Source organism: Mixophyes fleayi, chromosome 12 (genome assembly GCF_038048845.1).
Source record: "Mixophyes fleayi isolate aMixFle1 chromosome 12, aMixFle1.hap1, whole genome shotgun sequence".
Classification (NCBI taxonomy): domain Eukaryota; kingdom Metazoa; phylum Chordata; class Amphibia; order Anura; family Limnodynastidae; genus Mixophyes; species Mixophyes fleayi.
The window spans coordinates 77929128-77953391 of NC_134413.1; the positions used below are offsets into that span (position 1 = coordinate 77929128).

At 43.8% G+C, this 24264-nt stretch overlaps 1 protein-coding gene across 2 annotated transcripts in view; it reads left to right on the forward strand.

The window, feature by feature from the left end:
• SEMA6C (semaphorin 6C) overlaps window positions 1-24264 on the forward strand; it is a 117514-nt gene that overhangs the window by 59713 nt on the left and 33537 nt on the right. The gene's annotated exons all lie outside the window — the stretch shown is intronic.

Below are 24264 nucleotides of genomic sequence, written 5' to 3' on the forward strand. Positions count from 1 at the left end.
AGAGAATTATGGACAGAATGATGTCCCTCTGTGTCTGTGTGTGTGTTAGGGAATTTAGACTGTAAGCTCCAATGGGGCAGGGACTGATGTGAGCGAGTTCTCTGTACAGCGCCGCGGAATTAGTGGCGCTATATAAATAAATGATGATGATGATGATGAAGAGAATGAGAGGGAATGATGGAGAGAGAGAATGATGGAGAGAGAGAATGATGGAGAGAGAGAGAATGATGGAGAGAGAGAGCGAGAATGATGGAGAGAGAGAGAGAATGATGGAGAGCCAGAGCAAGAATGATGGAGAGAGAGAGAGAATGATGGAGAGAGAGAGAGCGAGAATGATGGAGAGAGAGAGAATGATGGAGAGAGAGAGAGCGAGAATGATGGAGAGAGAGAGAGAATAATGGAGAGAGAGAGAGAATGATGGAGAGAGAGCGAGAATGATGGAGAGAGAGAGAATGATGGAGACAGAGAGAGAATGATGGAGAGAGAATGATGGAGAGAGAGAATGATGGGGAGAGAGAGAGAGAATGATGGAGACAGAGAGAGAATGATGGAGAGAGAATGATGGAGAGAGAGAATGATGGGGAGAGAGAATGAGAGAGAATGATGGAGAGAGAGCGAGAATGATGGAGAGAGAGAGAATGATGGAGAGAGAATGATGGAGAGAGAGAGAGAATGATGGAGAGAGAGATAATGAGAGAGAATGATGGAGAGAGAGCGAGAATGATGGAGAAAGAGAGAGAATGATGGAGAGAGATAATGAGAGAGAATGATGGAGAGAGAGCGAGAATGATGGAGAGAGAGAGAGAATGATGGAGAGAGAGAGCGAGAATGATGGAGAGAGAGAGAGAATGAGAGGGAATGATGGAGAGAGAGAGAGAGAGAGAATGATGGAGAGAGAGAGAATGATGAAGAGAGAGAGAGAGAATGATGGAGACAGAGAGAGAATGAGAGAGAATGATGGAGAGAGAGCGAGAATGATGGAGAGAGAGAATGATGGAGAGAGAGAGAGAGAATGATGGAGAGAGAGAGAATGATGGAGAGAGAGATAATGAGAGAGAATGATGGAGAGAGAGCGAGAATGATGTAGAAAGAGAGAGAATGATGGAGAGAGAGATAATGAGAGAGAATGATGGAGAGAGAGAGAGCGAGAATGATGGAGAGAATGATGGAGAGAGAGAGAGAATGAGAGGGAATGATGGAGAGAGAGAATGATGGAGAGAGAGAGAGAGAGAATGATGGAGAGAGAGATAATGAGAGAGAATGATGGAGCGAGAGCGAGAATGATGGAGAAAGAGAGAGAATGATGGAGAGAGAGAGAGAGAGAGAATGATGGAGAGAGAGATAATGAGAGAGAATGATGGAGAGAGAGCGAGAATGATGGAGAAAGAGAGAGAATGATGGAGAGAGAGAGAGAGAATGATGGAGAGAGAGATAATGAGAGAGAATGATGGAGAGAGGTAAAATGATGGAGAGAGAGAGAGAATGAGAGAGAATGATGGAGAGAGAGAGAATGATGGGGAGAGAGATAATGAGAGAGAATGATGGAGAGAGAGAATGATGGAGAGAGAGAGAGAATGATGGAGAAAGAGAGAGAATGATGGAGAAAGAGAGAGAATAATGGAGAGAGAGAATGATGGAGAAAGAGAGAGAATGATGGAGAGAGAGAATGATGGAGAGAGACTATCAGACCTTTTTACGAATAAGTGGCAATAAGGCTGATTTGTATTCAGTCATGATTTACCAAGAAAATATCACCGTAGCAGCAATACCTGCTGGAAATGAATATATGCTGCTATCGTACAAGGAGGATTGTGGAGGCACACTATTGTCTTCTCTGCGGGGAGCCTTACTTACGGCCACAAAGGGCTCTTACTAATAAACACGCCCAGAGGTAGTGATATCACTTTATAAATCACTGCTTGGATCTCACCCTGACTTAATACTTATATTTCCATAAGACACGTCTACAGAGGAGCCTTGTGTTGCCAGTTTTCAGATCACCCATATATAACGAGCACTTATCCGGCAGCCACTGTCTACACTGATGACACACGGGGTTAATCTTCTGAAATGCCATGCCGGGGAAGATGGGAATCTCATTCATTCAGACACAGCCTACCGACTAGCGTTGCCTTAATGACAATATTACTCCCAAACAGCCTTGATACGCAGACCTCAATCGCAGCTCTGCTGTTAACGATATTATTATGCTTTCAGTTGAATACAATACCTGGCGCCTGTGGAACGTTTATTTTATATAGATTAAATGCTCGTTCCTGCGCTCTTTGCCGCCGGGAGGGTTTATTACGCAGCCGCGGGGAAGCGGAAGGCGCTCGCCGCGCCGTTGGCTTCGTCTCTCCCGCCTCTCACCTGCTGTGTGTCAGGGCTAATAAACCATTAGTCACTTATTTCTACATGGATTTTTTGCTAGGTACTTTATTTATTTATTTTGCATAGTCCCGACGATCGCAGTTAAAAATAATTTAGAACAGGGGGCGAATAAAACCCCCCCCAAAACAAACATTTTACTGCTGACACAAACTGGTCTTGACTATGCCTCCGGGACAAGAGGAAAGAAAGAAGAAGGTGGGCTGCAAATTCAGCCTGAGTACGTCTTAATTGCTCAGCTGTCAAGATGCGTTTTCAGAATGTGTCTGACAAGGAAACCAATCTGAAATATTGGAAGACACCTGAGCCAAGGGCTAATAACAAATACTGTCCGGTCATTGGCCCTGTCTGATATCCAACTCCGAATTAGGATAAGGATTACGCTAATGGGTTTTTTACTCCATCTTCTGTCTACGATGGGAACCCTACGGGGACTGTACTGTCCTGAAATGAAGATAAAGGACACGTCTACATCCAAGAACCTCCTTGCCTATAGAATGGTAATTCCAAGTCATAAGTCTCTCTGGTCCCGCAGAAAAGGATGTAGGATATGAATAACATCGCCGGCTTCCCACACTATTGTCAACAAACCCGTTTTGTTGCTGCCGTGTTCCTGAACTCGCCAAGTCTTAATTAACCCCAGAGTCTTCCTGAGCAGTCAGGAAACCATAGCCATCTCCCGACATTAACCCGGCTTCCCGCTGCCTCTCCCACCCACGAAACGGAAGAGCGAGAGAAAGCACAGGCTCTCGCGGTCCACTTAATGAGCTTATAAACAAGAAATTGATAGTGCTTTTTTCGTTTTCTTGAAATTGATGGATTGCCGCGGCCTAATTATTCGGAGGAAGTCCTCCGCCCATCATAAAAGTGTGAAAGGGCAGACTTGTTGATTTTTAGGAATATGAAAGAAGGGTGAGGGTCAAATGTGAGCAAATGACAGATTCCATCATACTCGCCTACTCTCAGGTCCCATATTTTGCAGAGTCCTCCCAGATCCCAAACGATATTTTTGCGAAGTGGCCGGGTCGTGTTGACGCAATTCACCGCAAAACACTTACTCATGGACTGCCCCCTGCACGATAATGTCAATTGTGTCATTGCACTTGCCCTAGTTCAATTTTTCCCTAGACATATTATTCTCTCTTGCTATCTTCATTCTGTGCTTGTAGTCATGTTTTTATAGCATCAGGCCGAAACGTTTACTTCCGTGGCCGTGGGCTACGACTCAGAGCTGCTCTGCTCTCTGCGTCGTTTTATCCGCACAACAGCTTTGCGTCTCTGCCCAGGGCGAAGATAATAGACAGTTTTGCCTGTTGTTATAAGTACGTGGCTGAAAAACAGATCAGAAAGTTGGGAGGGAAAAAGTCACAGAATATACTGGTTAAGACGTTCTAGCGGAAAGGAAGAAAAGTCCTATCAATTGTACAATATATATCAGAGCAGAGGAGATTCTGGTAATTGCTGCCCAAGATCTGGGTGTTGGCTGTACAGCCGGGCAGGAAGCAGCAGGCAGAGATAGAGTACCCCCCCTGGGGATACAGGGCTTCCAGACAGAAGGGGGAAGTACAAGGGACAAGGGAAGTAGCGAGGGGTAAAGGGAGAGGTCTCTCAAAGCCTCTCGTGTAGTATTCTGGTGGCCTGAGGGGTAGGACTGGGGGTGACATATAGACATGCGCCCGGCTGGGTTATTACAAAGCTGGGGCAGAAGTGAAAGACAGGTTTTCCATCACATAGCTGTGGAACATAACCAGCTGTGGACAGCTGAAGTGTCTAAGTTCTAGATCAGGCCTGGCCAACCTGCGGCCATCCAGCTGTTGTGAAACTACAAATCCCAGCATGCCCTGCCAGCTATCAACTGGTGATCTACTGGCAAAGCATGCTGGGGCTTGTAGTACCACAACACCTGGAGAGTTACAGGATGGTCAGGCCTGATCTAGATCAATGGCGCAGTCATTAGGTTCTAGAACATTTGCACATGAATGCTTTTAATTTGTTTTTAGATCAGTTGTACAGCAATCATTTGCATTTTTGTCTCGATCGGTTGTGCGTTAATGTCTTTCTAGATCATTTGTTCAGTAATGGCGGTCATTTGTGTACAACCGGATGGCAGTATTTAAATTTTGATAGTTAAAAATCTCTATTCTGGTCTACTATCTGGATTATAATAACGATTTGATGGTCACAGGATTGTTATTAACTGTCCGCAGCCCTTCATCTCCGGGAGGAACACAAGTAGCATTAAAAAAAAATAAACCCTCCAGCTCCCTTCATCTCCCCCAATTAGCGGGGAAGGGTGGCATGACAGAGTTGAAGGAGAGAGGCGCAGATGCCAGCCACGGGCTTGTGAACTTTAACGAGGAAATGATAGAATTAATGTGCAGCTGAGCGTAATTACAGAAATGAAGCAATTTGTAACAGGTGTATGTGTGGGAAGAGCCAGCCAGGAATAGATAGAAGTGTTGACGGGCGCACCTGTCCCCCGCTCTCTGGTACAGATCCCTCATCCTACTTACAGGGGCAACAACAAGGGGGTATTAGTAGTCTGACCGGCAGGCTGATCTCAGGGCAGATGTTATGGTAATGTCCCAGTAATTATTGTTCTCCTGCTCCTTGTCGGGTTTCTTGCAGGATCCAATAAACCAGGAGAATAAGTCTGTATTCTAATACTGGGCTCCTAATTAGTACATGAGAGGAATTAATTAGCTTAATGAATGCATGTTCCAAATGACTAGTGCCTAGAGCATATGGCGGGGGTGGAGGGGGCATTTATTAGAGGTCAAACAATATCAGAACTTTACTTAATATTGAAATATACAACTGCATTCATTAGCTGTGCTGCAATGCCACTGTTGACCATTTAGGAACGACATTCGCAGTCTGAGTGTTTTAAAATAGAATGTTGGGAAATAAGCGCTCTCTAACCGCACTCTAACCGGGATTGGGGTTTGTTCTCTGCTCACAAAACAGACAGCTCTACAAACAAAGGCACCGTTTACTCACGGCTGTGGTATCAGGATTGTCTTCTTAGGTCAGCATTACCTACCTCCCAACATTTACTTAGGCAAAAATCAGGACAGAACAGGTCCAGTTCCCCAATCCGTTATTAACGGAACCCTACTCTTTTCAGGAACCATAAGCAAACCGTGGGGGTTTTCCTAGTGCCTGGGGCACAGTATAATTGAGGTGGCTGAACCCTGTCCCCACTTCACACGGCTCTGCTGGAAAAGGGAGAGGTGCGTGCACCTAACAGTAGTGCACGCAGCATTGCCCATGTATATTATGGGGATAGGAAGAGTTGGAGAGCAGCCAAGCACTGTCTTAAATTATAGCTACGACCCAATGCATGCTGGTCACGCCCGCTGGCGGCGTGGTGTGGAAACCCCCCTCTACAAATCCTGCGTTTGCCCCTGCGGAACCTCCTGGAAATTCCGGAATAGAAGGTAAGTACGGTCTAACTTGTGCTAGAATATAAACGATCATTGCTGATTGGTTCCTGTCGTTCAGTGCTGGTCTGGAGGGGTCCACCAGAAGCATGGGGGTCCCTTTGCGTGCGTCTGTAGATGGTAAAACTGTACTGTAGCACAGGGTCTACCTCCTGCTTCCCATCTCCTGCGTCTGCCGTGACTTGAATCGCAAGCAACGCGACCTTTAAACTTCCAGCAGCGATGATTTATCTAGAATCTAGCTGAAGGCCTGGCCTCTCTCTGTATGCTGTGCACGGCGCCGTGATTGATCAACACGCGCCTTTGCGTCTAGACTCACAGTGCCATTTAGTTCCCTTCTTTTCTTTTCCACTTTCATTCATCGGGAAACAATCTGCAGTACAAATTTACCCACTGTATACTTTGGGGTAGCGGAATCCCAATTTAATTTATTTATATAGTACAAACATCCGTCCCTTCCCCGTTGGAGCTTACAGTCTAAATTCTCTACTATGCACACACTAGGGTCCGTTTATCTCAGGAGTCAATTCATCTACCAGTATATGTTTGGAGTGTGGGTAGAAATAGGAACACAGCTTTTAGCTACTCCAGTAATCAATGCATTTGAACGGTCACAGGGCAGGACCGACCTGTAGCCAATTAGACTATTGGGAGGGGGGGATTCAATTCAGCGCATGGACTTCTGCTTGCCTCAAGCAATGTACAGCTGTGCACACTCCCAGGTTTAATAGTACCTGAAACAGCGAAACATCACCAAACATCTCGTGGAGCCTTATCGAGCGAATCTCCGAGAGAGATTTAAATAGGCCGCTTAGAATGCTCATGGAGCTAAACCAACCTGTATGCAATCACATCGTTAGAACAGTCACTAGACCAACCTGTAGCCAAAAACATCCTTAAAACAGTTACTAGACCAATCTGGAGCCAATCAGACCATTAGAACATTCGCATCTCTAGACCAACCTGTTGCCAATCAGATCATTAGAATGTACCCATCATCAGCTATTTTATATAGCGTCACTAATTCCGCAGCGCTGTACAGAGAACTCATCAGTCCCTGCCCCATTGGAGCTTACAGTCTAAATTCCCTAACATACACACACAGACAGACAGACTAGGGACAATTTTGATAGCAGCCAATTAGCCTACCAGTATGTTGTTAGAGTGTGGGAGGAAACCGGAGCACCTGGAGGAAACCCACGCAAGCACGGGGAGAACATACAAACTCCACACAGATAAGGCCATGGTCGGGAATCAAACTCATGACCCCAGTGCTGTGAGGCAGAAGTGCTAACCACTGAGACACTGTGTACCCCACAAAAAACTGTATATAATATACACTGTCGCCAACGACTAAACAAATAAAAACCTAATACATTTTCGAATTTACGCAGAAGGCGTAAATATAATGTACCAAAAGTCTGATACAATTACAGCAATGCTGGCACAGAAACAGTTATAAATTACTGCAGACAGAAATGGCAATTCGCGAGGGTGCGACCGAGCTCGGTACAAATAAGCAGATTCTATAATCACACTGCCAGAATGTGACCTGATTACCGTGATTATTTTTGTGTAGAAAGTGGGGGAAATTGCTTTCTTTACAAAAAAATATAAAACACAGAACAATCTCCCACCACTCGGAGAGGCAGACAGAAAATACAACCCTGCCAGTTGTCCCAGAAATCTTCCCGAGGATGTCAGGACTGACTTTATAATTGGCCGAGGAGTGGTCCCCGGGGAGATGCGGGGGTGTCTGCGGAGAGACTGCTCAGGTGGCCATCATTTCCCCGGGTGGAGAGGGAGTATTAGTGAGTAATAGCCTTAAGCTAGACCTATTAGAAGCTGTTATAGACTTAAGATAATATACAGAGCCTGGAGCAAGCTCCCGTGTACATCTAAATCTCTCACACTGCATCTATTACACTGCGGGGATGTTACTAGTTACTGCCCATATTGCATGGGATATATTAAGCGCTGTTTAGTACAGGCAGCCTGCCTATAGTCAGTGGGATAATACATAGGTTACCTGCCTATAGTCAGTGGGATAATACATAGGTTACCTGCCTATAGTCAGTGGGATAATACATAGGTTACCTGCCTATAGTCAGTGGGATAATACATAGGTTACTTGCCTATAGTCAGTGGAATAATACATAGGTTACCTACCTATAGTCAGTGGGATAATACATAGGTTACTTGCCTATAGTCAGTGGGATAATACATAGGTTACCTGCCTATAGTCAGTGGGATAATACATAGGTTACCTGCCTATAGTCAGTGGGATAATACATAGGTTACCTGCCTATAGTCAGTGGGATAATACATAGGTTACATGCCTATAGTCAGTGGGATAATACATAGGTTACCTGCCTATAGTCAGTGGGATAATACATAGGTTACCTGCCTATAGTCAGTGGGATAATACATAGGTTACCTGCCTATAGTCAGTGGGATAATACATAGGTTACCTGCCTATAGTCAGTGGGATAATATATAGGTTACCTGCCTATAGTTAGTGGGATAATACATAGGTTACCTGCCTATAGTCAGTGGGATAATACATAGGTTACATGCCTATAGTCAGTGGGATAATACATAGGTTACCTGCCTATAGACAGTGGGATAATACATAGGTTACCTGCCCATAGTCAGTGGGATAATACATAGGTTACCTACCTATAGTCAGTGGGATAATACATAGGTTACCTGCCTATAGTCAGTGGGATAATACATAGGTTACCTGCCTATAGTCAGTGGGATAATACATAGGTTACCTGCCTATAGTCAGTGGGATAATACATAGGTTACCTGCCTATAGACAGTGGGATAATACATCGGTTACCTGCCTATAGTCAGTGGGATAATACATAGGTTACCTGCCTATAGTCAGTGGGATAATACATAGGTTACCTGCCTATAGTCAGTGGGATAATACATAGGTTACCTGCCTATAGTCAGTGGGATAATACATAGGTTACCTGCCTATAGTCAGTGGGATAATACATAGGTTACATGCCTATAGTCAGTGGGATAATACATAGGTTACCTGCCTATAGTCAGTGGGATAATACATAGGTTACCTGCCTATAGACAGTGGGATAATACATAGGTTACCTGCCTATAGTCAGTGGGATAATACATAGGTTACCTGCCTATAGTCAGTGGGATAATACATAGGTTACCTGCCTATAGTCAGTGGGATAATACATAGGTTACCTGCCTATAGTCAGTGGGATAATACATAGGTTACCTGCCTATAGTCAGTGGGATAATACATAGGTTACCTGCCTATAGTCAGTGGGATAATACATAGGTTACCTGCCTGTAGTCAGTGGGATAATACATAGGTTACATGCCTATAGTCAGTGGGATAATACATAGGTTATTTGCCTATAGTACAAGTCAGTGGGATAATACATAGGTTACCTGCCTATAGTACAGGTCAGTGGGATAATACATAGGTTACATGCCTATAGTACAAGTCAGTGTGATATTACATAGGTTACCTTCCTATAGTACAAGTCAGTGTGATAATACATAGGTTACCTGCCTATAGTACAGGTCAGTGGGATAATACATAGGTTACCTGCCTATAGTACAAGGCAGTGGGATAATACATAGGTTACCTGCCTATAGTACAAGGCAGTGGGATAATAGATAGGTTATTTGCCTATAGTACAAGTCAGTTGTATAATACACAGGTTACCTGCCTATAGTACAGGTCAGTGGGATAATACATAGGTTACCTATAGTCACTGTCTGACCTACTAGTTACCAACCTCTCTCACAAGTCAATGTCACATCCTCTAGGACATTCTTCCATCACACACCATCCACACCTCCCTCCAGCAGTGACACAATGGCTGTACAAGGTGACACACTGATACAAAAGCCACTGATGGGAATCTGTATTCTATTGAGGAGACAAAGCGCCCGGCATTCCTATTGTGTCTACATAGAGACATTAGACAGCCGCCCAAAGCCTAAGCGACAGCCGAGCGCAATCAATAGACATCCATCTGACCGTCGTATGTGACATCCGGAGAGATGGCAGCTCTCTACCATATAATATCTCTTTACACACAGCCATAAGCTGCCTCTCCTGCTCCTATTTATCTGCATTAGCCCTATGACTAATCTTTTATTCCCTAGGGATTTCTCTGTAAATTAATAGATTAATGTCATGTGTACTGTACCTGCTCTCTGAGATCTATGTCTCATCCGCCTCTTCAGCAGCCATCTATAACCCCTGCTTGCCCACAGGGAAATACACATCCTAACAGCGTGTACTGTGATATGACTGTACATCTCACCGCTATAAGGGGCACAAGGTGTTATTACTGGGCAGCAGGAGAAGAACATGTTACTGGGTCTCAACAGGCAGAGTCTAAGCTCACAGGGCATAGCCTCCTCTATCCCTTGTTGTATTATGTCTCTGACCTGTATGCTAATGAGTAACATGTTACCAGTTTATAAATACAAGCTAATAATTGTAATAGTAATAATGTCTCAGTTATAATGAATTCACTGTGTATTGTCACACATCCCAGTATGTAGAACAAGGGAAGTGGTACTGTGTAGTGTCACATACCACATTATGTAGAACAAGGGAAGTGGTACTGTGTATTGTCACATATCCCAATATGTAGAACAAGGGAAGTGGTACTCTGTATTGTCACATATCCCAGTATGTAGAACAAGGGAATGGTTACTCTGTATTGTCACATATCCCAGTATGTAGAACAAGGGAAGTGGTACTGTGTATTGTCACATATCCCAGTATGTAGAACAAGGGAAGTGGTACTGTGTAGTGTCACACACCACATAATGTAGAACAAGGGAAGTGGTACTGTGTATTGTCACATATCCCAGTATGTAGAACAAGGGAAGTGGTACTGTGTATTGTCACATATCCCAGTATGTAGAACAAGGGAAGTTGCACTGTGTAGTGTCACATACCACATTATGTAGAACAAGGGAAATGGTACTGTGTATTGTCACATATCCCAGTATGTAGAACAAGGGAAGTGGTACTGTGTATTGTCACATATCCCAGTATGTAGAACAAGGGAAGTGGAACTGTGTATTGTCACATATCCCAGTATGTAGAACAAGGGAAGTGGTTCTGTGTAGTGTCACATACCACATTATGTAGAACAAGGGAAGTGGTACTGTGTAGTGTCACACACCACATTATGTAGAACAAGGGAAGTGGTACTGTGTAGTGTCACACACCACATTATGTAGAACAAGGGAAGTGGTACTGTGTTATATCACATATCCCAGTATGTAGAACAAGGGAAGTGGTACTGTGTATTATCACATATCCCAGTATGTAGAACAAGGGAAGTGGTACTGTGCATCGTCACATGCCACCGTATGTAGAACAAGGGAAGTGGCACTGTGTATTGTCACATACCACATTATGTAGAACAAGGGAAGTGGTACTGTGTAGTGTCACACACCACATTGTGTAGAACAAGGGAAGTGGTACTGTGTATTGTCACATATCCCAGTATGTAGAACAAGGGAAGTGGTACTGTGTTATATCACATATCCCAGTATGTAGAACAAGGGAAGTGGTACTGTGTATTATCACATATCCCAGTATGTAGAACAAGGGAAGTGGTACTGTGTATTATCACATATCCCAGTATGTAGAACAAGGGAAGTGGTACTGTGTATTATCACATATCCCAGTATGTAGAACAAGGGAATTGGTACTGTGTATTATCACATATCCCAGTATGTAGAACAAGGGAAGTGGTACTGTGTATTATCACATATCCCAGTATGTAGAACAAGGGAATTGGTACTGTGTATTATCACATATCCCAGTATGTAGAACAAGGGAAGTGGTACTGTGCATCGTCACATGCCACAGTATGTAGAACAAGGGAAGTGGCACTGTGCATTGTCACATATCCTCTCATACTGAAATAAGGGTGGTACTGTGCCACGTATTGTACATGGTGGGATTTGTGACAAGAATGGAACATATCCGAGAAAGGGGAACCAACTGTTTGAATGCAGTAAAATCAGAGAGAGAAAAGTGACGTAACACTTTTATCTTTTATAACTCCATCGCTCCACCCCAAACTACCTTTTTCTTATTTCACTATTTTAAATTTACGGTTTCATTAAGCTTGTCTACTAGCGTAGAGAGAGAGAGAGCACCCGCGCCCGATCCACGACCCCTCTCCTAATTTGCTGGCTATTACTATATAACTTGTCTAATATCCCTGTGTTCTCGGATGGGGGCTGTAGGATTCAGTTTACACGTCTTCCAAGATATAGAATATAGAAAAGCCTGATCTCTCCATGGCATGTCAGAGAAGGGTAGTGCCAGTCTTATATGCAGAGCTGGTACATTACCCATTCTGCTTCCTCCACTTTCCCAGGCTCTCTAAAAAGTAGAGATGTTCACTGACCCCGTGTTCTGGTTTTGGTTTTGGATCTGCATTATCTTCGTGTTTTGGTTTTGACAAAACCGCCCTTGCGTGTTTTGGTTTTGGATCCCAATTTTTTTCTAAAATCCCTATTTTTTTTTGCTAAAATCACATATTTTTGCTTATTCCCCCCCCCCCCTACAATATTATTAACCTCAATAACACTAATTTCAAGTCATTTGCAGTCAATTTTGACCACCTCACAGATGACAATATTATTTTCATACACTTTCAAACAAAGACTGCAGATTTAGAAGACCAAGCCTGCCAGACCTATTCAGCAATGACAATAAGCAATGGAGCTCTCCTCTTTGTATGTTACCTATATAACACAGTACAATGTGACTGCAGATTTAGAAGACCAAGCCTGCCAGACCTATTATTTCTATTCCAGCAATGACAATTAGTAATGGAGCAATGGAGATCTCCTGAATGTCACTGTAGACTTTGAAGAACACTGCTCCCCCTCCTCTTTCTATTCTACCTGTGACGCTGCTCAACTGCACTACAGACTGCCAAGAACTGTGCTACCACTTCTGTGTCCCTCTGTGAAATGGCGCTGGATCGCCGTGGAGGGCGGTGCTTATAGAATCCAAAACTCCCGAGATCCGACGACGGAAGAATGACGTTTTACCTTGTTTTCAATTCCAAGTGCTCGCGAATGTACCGAGCCGGATCTGCTAAGTTCGGGTGTGTTCGGATCTCGGGGAACCGAGCCTGAGCATCTCTGCTAATCAGTAACAAAGGCAGCGATTAAAGACAAAACAGCAGAAAAAAATAAGACAAAGAGACTATGGGCTAGATTTACTAAGCTGCGGGTTTGAAAAAGTGGAGATGTTGCCTATAGCAACCAATCAGATTCTAGCTGTCATTTTGTAGAAGGTACTAAATAAATGAAAGCTAGAATCTGATTGGTTGCTATAGGCAACATCCCCACTTGTTCAAACCCGCAGCTTAGTAAATCTAGCCCCATATCTGGCATGAAGCCATTTCTTCCCTGCGCAGTACGTACATATCCTGCCTTGGCAGTCAGTGCAGGAGTGCAGGGGTTAATCAGTTGCATTGACGACTGTCTGTGCTCTGCGGGATGGCACATTGGCACACAGCAGACTACCAGCCTGAGCACCAGCGGGTTGCCTACTTGCAGCGCAGGGGGTGGTACCCGGGGGCCCACACATCTCAGACTGGCATGAAAGCAGTTGCGTCAACAAGCAGAAGCCTCTCAGGACTCAGGCAGAGATATAAGGAAGCATTAGGAGCGGGGGCAGGGGGGGTGGGAGAGTGAAGAAGGGGGGATTAGCAAGCTATTTTTATCTAGGGTTTTGTTTATACGTTTCTGCGGGCCCTGCCTTCGGAGCGGTGCGGTATACAAGGGGATTATACGGATCTATAAGTTTATGCATTAGAGGTGTGATGGATTCGTGCAAAGCTGGTCTGCCCAGCGCCAAGCACAGAGGTGTGTTTATAAGCTTTACCTCCAACATAACAAGTCAAAATGAAATCGTCTCACAATGACCTTCCATCAAATATTCAGTTAATGAAAGAGGAATTACGCCGGATAATGAGATTCCAGTTGTTTTATTTTCGCAGGCTGTCAGCGGCATGTTCGGAGCACAAGTAGACGGCGTATTAATTTAACCAGCTAGAGAAGGGGGTGCGAGGGCCTCCTGTACCATCCCTGTAAATCTCAGCGGCCTCGTTAGTGTTAAGTATTTTGGTACCGCAGCTAAAAATCCCTTTCTACTTATTTTAGCTATAATGAGGTTTTTAGTCTAAACTCCAGTAATAGGTATTCACATGTCTCGACTATGAAATATAATAGTTAGCAGTCCCAGAAATATTGGACCAAGCCCCTCCCCCCAAAATGGCTGCCTTCTCTGCGTCAAAGGGCAGGTGCTCTTTAAACGTTCAAAAAAAAATCATAACTTTATTTAATTTCTGCAAAAATGCAGTTCTCAAAAGAAAGACAGTCACGTTTGGATTTTATTAGCTGTTTACCTAGTAAAATTTAAATGAATCTAGTGCGCCCTGTTTCCTTGTGTTCCCTCCCACTCTCTGGGTTTCTGTTTACACTCATGTACTGCACTATTCTCTATGTAAACAACTAATAAACCCAAAAGTCGCCAGTTCTCTTTACGGGAATCTCTGTTCCCACGTTAGTTTTTATTTTCCGTTCTGTTCGATGTTTGAACAAGCTCCGTTTTATGACCTACTGTAAGTTGTGCTATCCCACAGAGAGAAACATGTAGCTGTTGTTAGTAGAGATGTTCAGGCTTGGTTTTCTGAAAACTTTTGCGCGTCCTCAGATCTGAATCGAGACAAAATGTTATTGTTGCGTTGTCGGATCTCGTGGGTTTTGGATTCCATAAGTACCTCCCTCCCCAGGAGATCCAGCACCATTGCTCACACAGAAACAGGGGTAGCAGTGTTCATGTCACTCTCCATTATCCAGTGACATTGCTCACACAGAAACAGGGGTAGCAGTGCCATTGCTCATAGAGAAACAGTAGGGGTAGCAGTGTTCTTGTCACTCTCCAGTCTCCAGTGACATTGCTCAGTGCCATTGCTTATAGAGAAACAGTAGGGGTAGCAGTGTTCTTGTCACTCTCCAGTCCCCAGTGCCATTGCTCACACAGAAACAGGAGGGGTAGCAGTGTTCTTGTCACTCTCCAGTCTCCAGTGACATTGCTTAGTGCCATTGCTTTCACAGAAACAGGAGTAGCAGTGTTCTTGTCATTCTCCAGTGACATTGCTCAGTGCCATTGCTCACACAGAAACAGGAGGGGCAGCAGTGTTCTTGTCACTTGACAAAAAATTTACTGAAAATGACTGGAAATTAATGTTATTGAGGTTAATAATAATGTAGGAACAAAAAAGAGCCATTCTCCAGTGACATTGCTCAGTGCCATTGCTCACACAGAAATAGGAGGGGTAGCAGTGTTCCTGTCACTCTCCAGTCTCCAGTACCATTGCTCAGTGCCATTGCTCATAGAGAAACAGGAGGGGTAGCAGTGTTATTGTCACTCTCCAGTCTCCAGTGACATTGCTCAGTGCAATTGCTCACACAGAAACAGGGGTAGCAGTGTTCTTGTCACTTGACAAAAAATTGACTGGAAATAACTGGAAATTAATGTTATTGAGGTTAATAATAATGTAGGAACAAAAAAGAGCCAAATTATGTGATGTTAGCAAAAAAAAATAGGGATTTTAGAAAAAAAATAGGGATCCAAAAACAAAATACTCGAGGGTGGTTTGGCCAAAACCAAAACACAAAGTTAATCCAGATCCAAAACCAAACCCACAACGAGGGGGTCAGTAAACTTCTCTAGTTGTTAGTTGAAAGGTGACCCCATCGCTGTGCCTAATAGTTCGTTATGTGATAGAAAACCTCATACACAATGATATTATCTCCCTTTTCTCCATGTATCTCTTCTGATTTAGAGATACAAAACATTTATTGATATTTTTTCTTTTTTTTTGGCAGCCATATTGATCCTCCCCTCTGTCCCCCTTCTGCTGGCAATAAGAAAAAGAGGGTCAAATCAAACACAACGGGGTTGTGAGATAAAAAAAAGTGTCCGTGGGCAACAGTGTGCAATTGTGATTCACACCCACGTTAATTTAATGGCTAATCCAAGATCGATTCGGCCACAATGCCTCGATATTAACAGGACATAGCTTCTTCCCCTCCCGTTGGCGGTGGCCTGACCAATTATAGAGAAAGACACATAAGGGCCATCAATTAAAGTGCTCTGAAAAATATAAAGCCTGCTTCAGGGGCTAATTAGCCGGTATCCAATTGTCTTAAGTAGGAAAAAAAACGTAATAAAAAAAGAAAGGGAAAAGAAAATCTAACAGCCTATAAATTGAAAATGAGTAGGATTATCATTTGAGGAGACAGTACATTTCCTGAGCTCTGACGTGGATGCTGCACTGCCACCATCTGAAATAAATTGCGGTTATAATTAGCAAACTTGTCTGGTTTTATCCGTACTAAGTGGAGAAAGAGATGTGGAGGAGGTAGGGAGCGCAAGGGAGAAGAACCTGTATCCAGGAGATGGTGGCAGACAGTGGAAAGATGGCTGACAGGAACAGGAGGCATGCTGAGTTCTGTAGCAATTATCTGTGGCGCCAACATTCACCATAGCGATGTACATTTTATATGTGTATATAAACAAAAGATGGAATCGCTGTGTGGCTAACGCATGGTGAATGGATAGGCTGCCTTTTCAGGAATAGTGTGTTGGCCGACAACACACTATTCCTCCCTGTTCAGGTGACCGGTAGACCTCTGCGTCCTGTTGATTCGGCGATTGTATATCACAAGTCGCCTACTTCTGTGAAGCGAATTGGGTGCTATATCCAACCTCTGTCAGTTCGCCTTACCTAAAGACTTCTTCAAAACCGATGTGAAAGGTTAAATTTACTGACAAGCCAGGCGCCCACCATTTTTACAGTGCTTTCTCTCAGCTCTATATTCTCCAGCCAAGACCGCACTTATTCAAGTACCTTATTACCACTCAACAGTCATATTTCCTCCTCCTACAACCTCTCTAGTTGACAGAAGACCCTTTAGCATAATCTGAGAAAATTACCAACACATCAGCCTCTCTCTGTCGTTTATTTCCGATAGAAGGGGGGGTTTCAATCGCCTACGTACACACAGATTAAATTCTCCCACCCCCATCATCTTCTGTTTTATGGCATATGTTCCCTTCAGACGCCAGAAAGACATAAAACAAGTCGCACATAAGAATAAACGGGTGTGAGGAAGAGGGTGACCTGTGCCGATCAGAGCGTGAGAATGCTGAAGTGGTCCCTTCTGTACAGTGGCCTCACCGATCGCTCCGACCCCGGGAGAGGCGAGCTGTGGGAACAGTCGCCTTTGGGAGTTTTGGACATTCTCGGAGTCCAATTAAACAAGCTTGGGAACAAACTAAAAAAAAAGTTGGAGCACACATAGACATGCCAAGACATTTGGCTGCATCCCAAACTACAGTACGTAAAGCCATCAGCGTGCTGACAAGGCGTTAAAATCCCAACATTTCTCAGAAAAACATTTTGACACAACTTAAGAGGGGCCTCTTAGGAGGGGGGGGGGGGGGGTCCAGGGTCATGTGACTAATATAAATGAACACAATGGTCAAAGATGGTAAAACAGCAATGCTTAACCCTTAACACACGCCGATATATAGTGGCGCTCCTTAGTATATGGTGCCTCAGCATGGCCAATATTATAACAGGGTATGAGAAAGCAGCACAGAGCTTATTATATTAATATGGACAGGACCTGGACCCCCTGACTTCCACTGTGGATTGATAGGCCGCTTTGTAATAATTATTGGTTCAGCTCACAAAACGTCCTTACACCTCCCACCCTTCTTACCTTAGCGGATAGGAAGGAGTGGGGGTGACAACTCTTGCCCTTTAAGTCTAGGAGTATGGTGCTGGCCAATGACATCATAACCTGGCGCCACACTCCCAGCCCACTTCAGACATAGAGAGACAAGAGCCGACTTCTCCTCAGATACGAGACTGCCGACTGCTTCTCCCCCATGTCGGCACTCCGTGTGTTGGTGCCGCCGGGACATTGAAAACATTGGATGAGTGACATTATGTCTTTAATCGGTGTTTAGGTGCCCCGTCATCATTGGCGCCCTAGGCAACCGTCTACGACGGCCTAATAATAGCGGCAACACTGTAGGAACACGACAGAACATCGTAAAATACATTTATGAAAGCGGAGTTGTTTGAGAATTCCATAGTCACCATTATCATATAACGCTGCATTCTACTCCGCTTTTTTTCACTGCACTTTTATAACTTAAGTTTTTTCTTTTTAGTCTTCTTAACAGTCCCCTTCACACAAAAGGGTTTGACGTCTCTTAGCTTATTTGCCATTGGAACTCTTTGACTTCCTTAAATGCTTTCTTTTTTTTCTTTTATAATTCGGGTCGTTGAGGTAATTGGATTAACATAATTAGTGGGGAAAATATGACTACAATTACTGCGCTGTACTTGGCATTGCGACGGAAACAAGGATTGGCACCAATAGTCTGAGAAAACGTCTACAAACATGGGTACCTCAGTTACTTGCGTCACGAAAAATGGAATCCTCTGCAGACTGGGATTAGCCGTAATAGCTGGTAACGCTCAAAAGTTTCTCCGAAACTCTGTCGCCGATTGACCCCGATTTGAATTTCTGGTTCGTAATTATTTGCAGTTGGGGCTTCACAATGCACGTTGAAATCAGTGCTTTTTAAATATTATTTTTATATTAAACAATGTTTGCATAAGATTTTTATACAATGTAAAACTATCTAAACATTTTATTTTTCATTCAAACTGCGAACACGACTGTGTCTGTGGTTCAGCCTCGTAGGTTCAAAGTTTGCCGTTTACCATTAATAACAGTTCAAATTGATTGATTTAAGCTCAGATGTGTTCGAGAAATTATCCGAAGCACCCGATATGCCATGCTACTTCTACAGCAAAGGATTCTGGGTGATGACAATACGCCTTACCCTGTGGTGACAGTGCACATACCATGGCAGGGTTAATAACGTATTTGTGAACGCGCCTCCTGCTTCAGCCTTTGCTCATTTTCGATTTACAAATATGGATCTTTCTAAGCCGATTTCGGCTTGATCGTATTCCTACCTCAGCAGCTTCGGTTGATCATCAACCTCACTCACAGCCAACTGTAATGCCCTTTTTGATTGCATCAGTATTCATGTGCATGTCATTACCCAGAACCCTCCTCACCGGTGGCTGATACCGTGACAGGCTATCATTAGGCCCGGTTTCAGGGAGCTGACAGGAACGTTTCGCATCTGCAGTCGTTCTTTCTCATAATGTTGCTCTGGCTTTAACTCTCTCTATATCGCTTGAGCGCCAAAGGGTGTAAAGTGCCTGTGACAGTGAGCGCAGGGAAGAGAATTATGTGCCACGAGCTACCAGAGACACCATGCTCAGGTAATGAAATCCTATGAGCCAGCCAGGCAGAAAATGCCGTGGCTTTGTAATGTAATGGAGAGTTTATTGGAGCAAGACGTTCTGCAGGGCTTTCCCCGTCAACTCAATTTAAACTCTGGCTGCGGAGACGAGGAGGATGGTGTGGGTGGGGGGGGTTTGTGTCGTTATACACGCAGGCGCCTCTCCCCGCTCGCATTCTGTGAATGGGGCAGCACACACAAGGCTCTAAACACTCTGCCACTTCCAATCATGTCCGCTGTCACGTCAACCAGTTAGCGGGATCAGCTGACGTGTAACCCCTTCACCGTCGGAGGACCCTGAGGTGTAGACACAATGGCAGGCTGGATTAGCAAGAGGGTCTTACACAGCAGCGGTTCCAGGCCCTTCTTCAAATATTGTCCCGCCACATCCTGATTTTTTTTTTTTTAAACATTTCCTTTGAACTCACCCATTAGGAGTCGAAAGGCAGCAGCAAAGCAAATTCGACACCCTTAGCATATTCACTGTAGCGTTGGGAATCAATTTCTCAGTTGGTTTGGAAGGAAATGAATGCGTCAGCTGGTAATTTTATTTATTAATTATAGGGGACGGAATAATTTCTTGGTTGAGAGGAAAATAAATGTATTTACTTGTTCACAAATTAAATATAGGGGTAGATTTATCAAGCCTTCTGAAAAGGTAAAAGTGGAGGTGTTGCCCGTAGCGGCCAATCAGATTCTAGCTATCATTTATCTAGCCCATTCCAGAAAATGATAGCTAGAATCCGATTGGTTGCTACGGGCAAAACCTCCACATTTCCTTTTTAGAAGGTTTAAATCTACCCCTGGCGCTGACCACGCCCCAGGAGGGATTTTTGAGACGCAACAGTGACGCGTGGCCACGCCCCGATTCCCCGCCTTCAAAAGTTGGGATATATAGATGAAACATTATAGGGTGTTTGCAGAGTAAGAGCTCAGAATCCTTCTACAAACAACATGAAACCTCAGACCAGCGAGAGGCTTCCCCCCTAACGTGTGCCTCTTAGTACCCTTAATATGACATTGACATGGTGTAATCGGACCCCGCACGGCAGCTGTCCGGTACATGTGTATGTTTATTTATGTGTATCATTCATGCAAGTAACACAGAAGTGCTTCAGTCATAACGCAGAGCAGAATTACACAGTTATTATTTACCCAGCAAGGTGGGGAAGATGAATATTATCGTATTATATATATTACACAGTATATAAGTAGTCATTCACAGCAGTTCCTGCCCCATTGGAGCCTACGTCAGATCTGAATGTTTTTGTCAATTCCCCAATTTAGGTCTCATTCCCACTGGTGCAAATTCATACCCCAAAGAAGAGATTTTAAAATGGGTCTGAAAATGGAACCCAGAGATTGCACTGGTACCCGCTCCCGATGTCACTTGCGTTTGTGAGCTTTGCGGCGTTCAGAACGCTGACAGCTCAACTCAGTGGCTTCCATAGACCCCCCCCCCCCTTTCCTTCTCCTTGAATGCTGCACGTTGACAGCCTCATGTCAAAAGCGTTTAAAAATGTCTGGTGGGTGGGTACCCATGTTTAATTCGCCAGTAGCCATACATCATCCTGGTTTTACTTGTAAGGCGTCACAAATCTCCGCAGCGCAAATTATACCTAAGTCGCCTTAAAGCATAACATCACCGCGACACAGAACTATGATCGACAGTGATATTTTACAAGAGGTGTCGTAGCAGAGCAATAGTTTTTTTTCCCCTCCAATCCGCCAAAGCGCTGACCATGGTCAAACACCCGGCAGCTAATCTCTGGGAGGCTGGCCATAAAGAACAAACTAATAGCCAGGGATCGTCAATACAGAGCGGTTATTCTAATGACCGCTGTCAGTCGATATCTAGTCCGCGGTGATCTATAGGTGGTCAGACAGTGTGAGCTGAAACATAGGTTCGGCGGCCTAGAATTCACAATAGCTGCACCCCATAGTATGCATCCAATTAATTACAGCCGCTAAGTCATCTCTCCAAACCCTGAGGCTCCTCTCTCTCCCATCTCCTGCAAATTCAGGAGGGCAATTTTGCTTCAATTTGGGCCTTGGAAATGGCTTGAAATTAGTGTCCCTGGGAGGGGAGGGGGGTTGTCTGCTTGGCGTTGCTTTTAAGGTTCATTTGCTCTGCATTTACTTCCATCTGGTTGGAAATAATTGTGAGTTATTTTCCCCACTTCTGCACTGGCGTATTACTGGCTGCACTTCGCAGGCTCCACGTGCTGGGCCGATCACGCCGGGAAGATATTACAAACTGGAACTGTAGCCACAGTCCTCTCCCGCTACTGGTGAGCGAGTATAAGTGTCCGTCGGTTTCAGCACAGCCGGACCAAGCAGCAAATTGCGCTTGATAATAAAATAAAATAAAAAAACATGCAAGATTTGCTGATGTACTCACAGCATTTTTCGGACTATCATTTCTGTCATTACTCCACAATTGGAGCCCCTAAGTGACTTTAGAAGAAATAGGGAATTCATGCTGTTTTATCATACTCTCATGTGCTCAAAGAGACAACTAGACAAAGAGGATTTTGGAGAATACATTTGCTGTGTGTTGTATAAGTATACTGACCTCTCTAGAGATCTGCAGATTATAACATTACTGACCTCTCTAGAGATCTGCAGAACATTGCTCTGTTCCATCTACCCCCTGACAGATACATAGTGATATATGCTGCAGATTATTACATTACTGACCTCTCTAGAGATCTGCAGAACATTGCTCTGTTCCATCTACCCCCTGACAGATACATAGTGATATATTCTGCAGATTATTACATTACTGACCTCTCTAGAGATCTGCAGAACATTGCTCTGTCCCATCTACCCCCTGACAGATACATAGTGATATATTCTGCAGATTATTACATTACTGACCTCTCTAGAGATCTGCAGAACATTGCTCTGTCCCATCTACCCCCTGACAGATACATAGTGATATATTCTGCAGATTATTACATTACTGAGCTCTCTAGAGATCTGCAGAACATTGCTCTGTCCCATCTACCCCCTGACAGATACATAGTGATATATTCTGCAGATTATTACATTACTGACCTCTCTAGAGATCTGCAGAACATTGCTCTGTCCTATCTACCCCCTGACAGATACATAGTGATATATTCTGCAGATTATTACATTACTGACCTCTCTAGAGATCTGCAGAACATTGCTCTGTCCTATCTACCCCCTGACAGATACATAGTGATATATTCTGCAGATTATTACATTACTGACCTCTCTAGAGATCTGCAGAACATTGCTCTGTCCCATCTACCCCCTGACAGATACATAGTGATATATTCTGCAGATTATTACATTACTGACCTCTCTAGTGATCTGCAGAACATTTCTCTGTCCCATCTACCCCCTGAAGATACATAGTGATATATTCTGCAGATTATTACATTACTGACCTCTCTAGAGATCTGCAGAACATTGCTCTGTCCCATCTACCCCCTGACAGATACATAGTGATATATACTGCAGATTATTACATTACTGACCTCTCTAGTGATCTGCAGAACATTGCTCTGTCCCATCTACCCCCTGACAGATACATAGTGATATATTTTTAATAACATCTCATACACATATTAATGCTCCGTACATGTGACGGTAATAATCAGCTATTTCATACTAATCTAAATCCATTCTGCAATCTCAACATTTGCTGTCTGGAGACTGATTATCTCTCCTAACGTGAGCAGTTTATAAAAAAAAACAACATGATAGTGGAAATCCATTGTGTTGATTGTCTATTTTAAAGCACGTAAAGAGATTACAAACACAAACTCTGTTTTAGCATATGCTGCTGTTAAAAAAAAAAAAAAAATTCCTTAGAGCCAGTGAACTGGGACAGAGGGTGGACTTTTGCAGAAAACTGGCAGTGGGCACTAAGCAACCGCTAAACTTTTATCTACACAGTCATTTCTGACAGCCAAAGAGAAGAGGCAGTACAATTTATTCCTTGCGATAACATATCACACATATTATTGACACCTTTTATATAAGGGGGCGCAGTTCCTGCATATAATTTATTTTAGGAACTGTTTACTCCCCTTGCCTGCACCCTTGTGTGTTCTCTGCTACATATCACTGATCCACCATAAAAAAGGCAGGTGTAATTAAATGATGAGATGAGTTCGCTTATGGATGAGAAGGAATTGAATGGCTGGTTGTCACTCTGGAATTCCCCCAGACGATGAACGTTTCCTGTTTGTTCTGAATGATCCACCAGAGAGCTGGTCAGTCAAGTAGGGGCAGGAAAACAGAGGGAGGAGGAGAGATATCAGATAATACGCTCTGCCTGTGGATGTAATAAATATACTTTAGATGGAGCAGGTCTGCTAGACATTATATCAAATGGGATCAACATTCCTATTAATCAAGCTTCGCGTTTCCCAGCACCGGGGTTCAATAGGTCCATCGCATTAGAGTCTATGGAGACGAAATTATGCTGTGTGAAATTAAAACAGACACCAGGTTTTCATTTGGAGATAAATGATACTTTGATATATGGATTCTGCCAGGGCTAAGATAGCTGAGGGCTTGTTCCAGACATTATCTCTGTTTACAGTCGAAAGGAGAAACTGGCAACGTGTGCAGGGTAGAGCCAGGTAGACTACAACTCTCATCATTGTAATGAACTTATATCATTAACAGTAGGTGTCTGTGTTTAGGAGTTTCATGAGGGGGTGGGACGTTTGGACAGAATGAGCTATTTTGCAGCCGTCATATACAGTATACATAACGTACATCTTATACACAAACAATATATTAATGCAAAGCTTACATAATCCTTGTTTGGCACGTACAAGTCCTGCCCGAAAATAGTTCATAAGCCGCAGTGCCCGATAGACAATGCAAGAGCTCTGCATCGCCACCTGCTGGACAAAAGCGGCAAAGCAGCAGCTAAATTTTACGCTCAACATCCCAAATAGTATCTTTTATTTTTTTTTATTTCTCAGCTATAATTTTACT